The 8683-nt window shown below is 33.3% G+C and overlaps 1 long non-coding RNA gene across 1 annotated transcript in view; it reads left to right on the top strand.

The window, feature by feature from the left end:
• The first annotated feature begins 1056 nt into the window (after nucleotides 1-1056).
• The window catches only part of LOC100545266, a 32517-nt gene continuing 24890 nt past the window's right edge, over nucleotides 1057-8683 (top strand). Inside the window, exons 1-2 of the long non-coding RNA XR_793671.3 lie at nucleotides 1057-1181; nucleotides 2845-2950. This is a non-coding gene — a long non-coding RNA (uncharacterized LOC100545266). The remainder of the gene's footprint in view (nucleotides 1182-2844; nucleotides 2951-8683) is intronic.

The raw sequence follows: 8683 nt of genomic DNA, 5'->3' as shown, positions 1-8683 counted from the left end.
TATTTCTATGTGTATATATTTTTCTTATCATTAAAAGGTTGCTTGGACTGAAATTGCTGACCTTTCAGAATATGCACAAAATATTCTAAAACTGAGTACTGAACATTGGCCATGAAACTACTGTCCTAACCTGATAAATGGATTGGAAATAAGCTACCCAACAGTAGAATGGACCATTAATTTTAATCAAAGGTGGTGTAGAAAGGCGAATGGGATGCATGACAATGTCAACAGCCCAGTAGGTGTTAAGGGGCTACACAGCCTTACTTGTTACTAGGTTCTGCCATTAGTTGAGCTTCGGTGAAGACAGAAAGCCATGCCTGGAATTGAATGACCAGGTCACTCCAAAATCTAATGAAGAAATGGTGTTTCGGAAATATCAATGTAATGGTATTGGAAATCAAGGACAATAGTTTAAAAAATAGTGAGGGCTTGCTTGGTGCTTTTTTTCTTTTTTAAAGAAAGCATCCTTTTTTTGCTCTCTTCTTTCTTACTCATTTCTTAAAACATTCAGCTTTAATTCAGAAGCAGTAGTTATATAGCTTATGTTAAGAAAATTTCTAAATTCTTACGTGTTTAATTTTACAGTAAGAGAAGCTAGAATCATGACATCCCTCTTTAATAGATTTCTGGAAGAGAAGAATTGTCATGTTGGTGGTTGTTTGCTTTTTTTGTTTGTTTGTTTGTTTGTTTTAAACGCCTTTATGTTAACATTAAAATAAAGTCATGAAGGCAGCCGCAATATATCTATGTTTGTGGCGTTGGTAGGATTAATCTCAACAGCTCCCTAATGTGAGGAAACTCTTCTTTCAATCAGTGAATATATCTCTTTATTTTGAATATTTGGAGGTTATAAAATACGGTATGACAGCTTGAATTAATGATGTTTATAATGAAGACATAAAAATGCAGGGATGACAAAGAAGCATTTTTATATCCATGCTTCAGGTTTTCTACAAAGGTTCATTTAATCTGACACAGCATTGCATGCATAAGAAAGATATGTATGACTGCATTAGTAATTCTTACATTCTTATTTAAAATAAAATTAATTATACTGCTGTCTACTTAATAGAAGAGTTTTATAAACAATAGGTCTTGTTCTCTCTGTGTAGCTGAAGATCAGCTTCGTGCAAAGGGTTATGACAAAACACCAGACTTTATTTTAGAAGTGCCAGTAGGTAAGTCTTTGAAAAGAATTGTTATTACTTTGTATAGAAGTGTATATCCTCTAATATTACAGATACTTAAGAAACAAGAATATGAAGTATGTTACAGGATACTAAATATTTCTCAGGGGTTTTTTATGTTTACTCAGTAATTTTAAGATCATCTACTTCGGGTCAGAATGGTACTACTCAAAATACAAGTAGATAATAGTATTAATGTTTTCAATCTCATTATCACAAAAATAAAAATAGAAAAAGTAATCAATTGTGGGAGTCCACAAATCCCCACTCAGTCTGACTTGTTCTAACCACTGTCTTTGTATGCTGAACTGTGAAATACCTGTAATTGTCTTAAACTTTGAGACCAAATCAACTTCAAAGCAGTCTTGAAGTAATACCATTATACCTCTAGGTCATTGTGTAAAGGTTTATCATGGAGTAGTCCTCTATTTTTTTAAAAACCCTACATCACAGGAAGCAAGAAGGAATAAAAGTAGATATAAAGGTCATGCTAAAGTTCATCTACATATTCTGGTCTTTCGGTCAAGTAAAGAGGTAATATGACCCATTGATTCAACCATGGAAGAAAAAGAATAAACATTATCCAAGTATGAAGGATTCTTAAGCACTTTTTGTAAAATGCCTTTCATACCAGAAGACTTCTTTATCTGTTTATAACACAACTATGCAGATGTTTATAGGTTGTGTGTTAATAAAAATAAAAAGGCTTAAAGCCCTATATGAAAGCCATATTCATGACTACTTTTTTTGTTCTTCATATTAACAAAAGAAGGAACTCTTACAGATAACTGATTCATTTGTGGTAGAAGGAATTGAGTGCATACTATTAAAAATTTTTATCCTCAGCAGTTCTTCAGATATAATCTTTCAGCATAGTAGTCTTTCTTATCTAGTAGATAAATAAATATATTTATGAGAGCCTTCTAAAAAGTTTTTTAAGACTTCCTTAACTCAGTACTGATATGCCACATTGTCCTTTTGGAGAATGGATGATCCTTTTGAGTGGCTGTCATGATTTCTTATGCAAAATTAGTTTATCAGTTTCAGACAGGGCGTTCCTTCACCGAAAAACAAACAAAAAAGGGGATCATTTTATTGCAAATTAAATATTATTATTAATATTGCAAATTCAGTCCTGCAAGAAATAAGGAAAGACATCAATCAGTGCAAATCCCAGAAACAGAAATTCCAAATCAGATCTTTCACATATCCATTCTTATGCCTAAATTCTTCCTGCTGAAGCATTACTCATTTTGAAAAAGTCAGGAGGCAGATATATATCTATGATAACCTTTCTTGTTGTTCTCACACCTTCCACTCTGGGCTAAGAATTTTCTAGCTTTAGCAGCTTAATTAACTGTTCATGATAATCACCAGAAGTCTTCAGTTCCTTTCCACCGAAGTAAGGCTGAAAGTAGGATGCAGTTGCACCTTAGTCTGGTCTGTAATTAAACTTAAATTGAAATAGCTATCCATTAAAATATGTGTTATTTTTTAAAAAACATCATCTATATACATATTTGAAAAATATATGTAACTCTATTGTAAGCATGAATTATGTGGTAGATTGGGGGCTAAATAGGGTATTCCCAGACATATTCTTAAGACTGTTCAGTCTGATTTTTACAATTCACTTATTTTGCTGTCACCCTAGCTGTTGAAGGACACATAATTCACTGGATTGAAAGCAAAGCCTCATTTGGTGATGAAAGTAGCCACCAAGCCTACTTGCAGGACCAGTTTTGGAGCTACTGGAATAGGTAGGTACATTTCTGTTATTTTTTCATATAGATAAAAATAAGACAAATTTTCTTTTAAAGAAGTTACCAGGGAAAAAATAAGCACAAATGGCTTTTGTATTAAGCCATGTGAATAAAATATGTGTTATTAATCTGGCATTTTGAATTTTATTAATTAGTGTGTCAAATTTCAATGCTGAAGTATTTGTGAAAAAATAATACTTTAAATGCTAGCATGCAACAGATATATATGGTGTTTTTACAGTAATGCTAGTTTACAAAATAAGCTGCTGTGGTACAGAAGTTTTATTTCAATTTTTTTAGTACTTGACTAAAGGAAGATTCTGTAATGCTAGCAAGATACCAAACTTGTTTTAAAATCTTAAAGTCTAAAAAGTAGGCCTTGTATGTAGAAAATATTGCTGACTGTCAGTGTGTCTAAGACAATTCTGATTTGCTTTTGTTTGATAAAATGTTCTTCTGGTATGTTATCTACATGTTACATAATAATAATGTATTCTTTTCAAGCTAATATATGTTAGGTGATTGGGAATATGGGGAGAGAAATGAGTCATGCTGGACATGAATTTTTGAGTGTTGATTTCATTTTCATAAAAATCCTTTCTTTTAAAGACAATTCAGTCTTTAAATTTCAGTAATTTAGTACTGCAATTCAGTACTGAATACTGAAAGTCCAGTAACACAAAAGGAAGATCGTTATTGTATATAGTTGTATATCTTTCCAAGGTAATAGCAGTCTTCTCACTAGACAATTTTTCTCCTCAAACTAATAATAATAAGATACTCATCTTTAATTTGTATGTGGTGGAACACTTAGTAAGGCAGTGAGAGAGGTAAATGATAATAAAGGATTTATAAAAGTATAGATTAAGATATCTTCTCAGTATTCAGACAGCTTCAGAGAAATCTAATGGAGGGTGGAGAAAATGGTACAAAAATGGTTGAACATGAAACTAACAGCATATACCAATATCAGTGGCTAGTCTGTGGTGTCTATTGTTTTTCATCTAAGTATAAAAAATGCTAAGATAAAAATTGCTAGCCTTAGCTTGGGAAATAAAACAACCTCTGTAGGAAGCAGCAGAGAGAAGCCGTATCTCAAGAGTAACACTGTCAGAAAACATAACTGCATAATTATGCTCTGCAACAGCATTTGTTGGTATGAGAAGGGCCTACTCTTGCTAGACAATCCCAAAGAGCAATGAATTGGAGAGGTTGAACTGAGGTTATGGGAACCTCAGGAAGACTATCTATTGTTGGGCAAAGATGCTGAACTAAAGAAAATTATAGAAAGAAATTTGTAAGATATATAACCGGAGTGCAAGAGTTAGAAACAATTTTAAGTACATAGGAAATCATGAGAGTTACAGAAAAGATGCTGTTGCAAATGGTGCTGAACTTGCACAGCAGTGTAAATAAGATTGGATGGAGCATCTCAGGCCAGGAGGAGACCATTAGATGTACTGGCTAGAATATTTTCTGAGGAAAAATGATATGTTTGAGGGGATGCACGATGGTGTAAGAGGAAAAACAGCTCTAACATTTGAATTTTATATAGACAACGTTAATATTATAGAAATACAAAGTTGAGGTGAGGGGAAAGTTGAATAGATAAGTGGGATGAAGTCACTGATCCATTTCATGTTTGCAGTAAAATTGTTGTTGCAGAGCTGAACTTGTAGTCTCTTTCTATTTGTGCCAAACAAAATGACTATCTGCATGTTTGAACTATAAAATGTGTAAAATACATGAAAATAATATGTACCCTTTGAACCTGACATTTCTGAAAGAAATTTTGTATCAGGAAACCAGAGCTTATCTAAATTCATTTTAATTTTATCATTTTCATAATTATTATTGCAAATTCAAACTTGGAATAACATCTCTCACTGAATTGCTAGTCAAGTACATGTAATGTTGCAAAAGCTAGACTGAATTGACATGTGGATTATTAAGGATGATTTGTAGGTCGTTTTTAGAATTTGCCTAATTTTTTCTTATAGCTTTCTTTATTGAAAATAACTATAAAACCTGGTGATTCTTACATATGTAATGACCTTACATTTGCGTGAAGGAAACTAGAAATCTCTTCACTGAAATGTGTTATACCCTAAGTCAAGAATTTAACATTAGGTCAACTGTGGAAATTAGGTATAATTTTATGGATTCTTTTTGTTTGTTGTTTGGGTTGTTTGTTTTTTGTTGTTGTTTTGTAAATACAAATCCTGTTGGTACTGTATGATCAAACTAACACTATCACAATGTCTTCTGGATTGAGTTGTGAATTACCAAAGCTTCTTCTAATATAATGGCAGTTGGGTTAATCATAGAATCATAAAACTCTTAGAGTTGGAAAGGACCTCTGAAGGCCATCTAGCCCAACTCCCTTGCAATGAACAGGGACACCACAGCTAGACGAGGTTGCCCAGGGCATTATCCAGCCTCACCTTGAAAGTCTCCTGGGACAAGGCATCCACCACATCACTAAGCAACCTGCTCCAGTGCCTCACCATCCTCACTGTAAAAGATTTTTTCCTTATATCCAACCTAAATCTACCCTGCTTGAGCTTCAAGCAATTTCCCCTTGTTCTATCACCTTCTGAAGAGTTTGTCCTCTTCTTTCCTGTAGCTTCCCCTTAGATACTGAAAGGTTAATGAACACTTGATGACAAATTAGTTTGCATGTAAGTTAGATAGTCAACTGTTGTTGCTCTCTGAAAGTGTTTAAGTGGAAAGACACAGGCATAGCTGGACAAACTGTGAATCAATTTTGAATGATTTAATAAATTAGCCTACCCAGGGATCTCTCAGCCCAGAGATTTCATCCTTTCCACTTGAAGGAGAAATCTTTTGGAGAAGATACATCAGTTCATAACAGATGTATTGTGACACTCAGCCTGTACTTCAGGGTTTTGTAAACCTAATCTGGTGGCTTGAAATTAAAACTCAATTGAAATTGGAGAGAAAAGCTTTAAGCTTTTTATCCTGCTACATATGGATAGAAATACACGTCTTGATATTTTGAAAGGAACAAAGGTGATAGCTTTTAGACCTTTTTCATTGAGCTCTTGTTTGTTTCTCTGAAAAGTAGGAGTGAGTCTGGAATAGTTTCTGGGTCTTTTTCCACATTTATAACAAATGTAAATTTAATTCTGCACAGAATATAACTGAAAGCTTTAAACGTAGCTGTGGTTTCTTTGCTGTAATGTGTATGTTTCAGTAAATCCTGTAGTCTGTGCTAACTAAATCTGTGAGAGTCTTAAATAGGTCTGTACTGACAGGAAAGAAATGGCACTTTCTCATTTAACAGAACAGCTCCCTAGATTCAGTCAACCATGTCTGTTCACCTCAGTGCAAAAGAACACCTTTTTATTACTCTGAGTTCTGCAGGGACAGCTTAGCAAGGTTTTTTATGGCTCATACATCAATGGTATTGTTAAGCAATTTTCAGTTGCAGTGCTACACTGCAACCTCATCTTCAAATTAAGCTTCATATTAAAAATGCACACAGTGTACCTTGTCAGTGGGTTTGCACAGTTGTAATTTAGAGTGCTCTTTAGACATTGAGAATTTTCACTGTTAAGTAGGAAAAAGAAAGTTTAGTCTTGCATATTCCCAGACTGCTTTTGCAGACTGGTACCCAGAAAGAAGCTATTTTACATGCTGAACAAACTTAGTATACTTACCAAATTCATATATTTACCAAATCTCTTCCTTCTATGTTTTTTTCCTCCAAAACAGTGTCATTCACTGATCAGTCTACAGCTTTCACTGCCACCATGTAAACATGACAGCTGCATGTGCAGAATATAACTGCTTAATGCACATGTAGGAGATGCCACATTCTTCCTTGTCCACTAGTCTGCCTTGGTGTATTTCATGTAACCCTAAGGATCAAAACTGTTGGGTAGTCTGTGTAGTCAAAACTAATTTGAAGAGCACGAACTTGAAATAATATAGATTGCACTTTAAAACAGTGTCCAAGAATAAGTTGTAAATTATTTCAGGATTAAATGAGCACTATGTCTTTTTTCTTTCCATATTGTCTAATGTTATAATTTTTTTCTAGGTTTAATTAAACATTAAAGTCCGAACTGTATGAGTCTTAATTGGAGCTGATAGACAAGGCTGCTGTTGTCTAAAACATTGATTATTAGAGATTGAGATTATCAAATTTTTTCAGGTAAATGTGAAAAGAAAAAAGTGTTTAAGATTTCATTTCAGTTACAAACATAGCTGATCTGCTCTTAGGTCCTTTTGAGAAGAGTGTTCTGATCAAACTCATTTGTAGTTGACAGTAAGAATGAACCATATGTGAGCAAAGACTGAATCAGAACATCAAATTGATGCTTTTTTTTTTCTGCAGTATAGTTTAAAATTGCCTGACGTGTTACATGAAGACCGTTTGAGTAATATTTGACTGATTGTAGGTGGTGGGGAAAATGGGAATTATGCTGTGGGTTTATGGCTGTCTGTTCTATAACAGGATCTATATTCATCAATTGAAAATTGTTTAAAAAGTTGTGCTGGTGAGTTGAAAGCCAGTGGTATAACAACTTGACTTGGAGGAAACCTTGGGAGTTGCATTTGTCAAGTGGCTAGGAAAACTGTTCATGCATACCCAGTATCCAAAGCTTCATTGGCAGCCCAAACATAAAGAACTGAAAGGTCATTCTTCTTCTTGCAGTATGATGGTTTGTTGACATATTTTGACACACTGGTACAATGCTGAAAGGTTTTGACCTTACTGCAACACTGAGGGAGTTAGGGTTTGTTTAGCTATTTAATGCTTGTAGATTTTCACACATGCTGAGTTTTGCTTTGCTTCTTCTTCTGTCCTTTTTGACTCTACTTGAATTAGTGAATTAAACTTAAACAAAAATGGATGTAGAAAGAGGGAATTTATGATGATTTTTACAACTTAGGACTGTGGAAAGATGTTTCTTTAAAACTTTTTTTTCTTAAAATGTACCATGCCAGCTTGCTCACCTTAATAGCATAAAGTAAGATGTTTGTTTCTAGACAACAAAAACAAGATTCAAAATCAGTGATATTTTCTACTAGATTACAATTTTCAGTATTTTAATTTATAAATATAATAAAATTCTGTGTTCTTTCTGTACACACACACAGGTTACACAAATGTTCTTCATATGTTTAGCTTATTTCTGGAAGTGTTTAATGTGAATCATTGTTTTTTTTATTTAATGATATGAAAAGCATAAAAATCAACATGCAGTTTATGCAAATTTTTTCTAGTTTAGAAACAGAAGAAATATGTTTGCAATTTACTAGTCATCCCTTCTTTAATAATGTGATTAAATAACAGAGCATGAAGACATTTTCCATCAAGACCACACCTCAGGACTAGCATTGCTATAATGTTAGTTGTTTTACTGATGATTTTGTTTCATTTTATATCAAAACTCGTTTTCTTAAAACAAAGAACAAATAGACCATGCTGTGTACAGATTTCTGTTTATATTTGAATGATTGATGTTAGTTAAATACGGATTTTCCTGTTTTATTGCATTTAAATATTGTATTTAATATGAATATCAAAATGGGATTTTCATTAAAATTGTTACCATGAAAGATTGTTATGTGCTCAACTTAAAGAGTAGCAAATGAGGCACTATACAGCTTTATTTAAATTATTTCTCCCTTACATAATTCTGGACTGCCTTAAATATTATCATGTCACAAGAGACTCATGTAGTGCAGATAGAGTAT

The sequence above is a fragment of the Meleagris gallopavo genome, chromosome 5 (assembly GCF_000146605.3).
Source record: "Meleagris gallopavo isolate NT-WF06-2002-E0010 breed Aviagen turkey brand Nicholas breeding stock chromosome 5, Turkey_5.1, whole genome shotgun sequence".
In the NCBI taxonomy this organism is placed as follows: Eukaryota; Metazoa; Chordata; class Aves; order Galliformes; family Phasianidae; genus Meleagris; species Meleagris gallopavo.
Note: the sequence above shows the minus strand (reverse complement) of the source record. Positions and strands in the feature narration are given on the sequence as shown.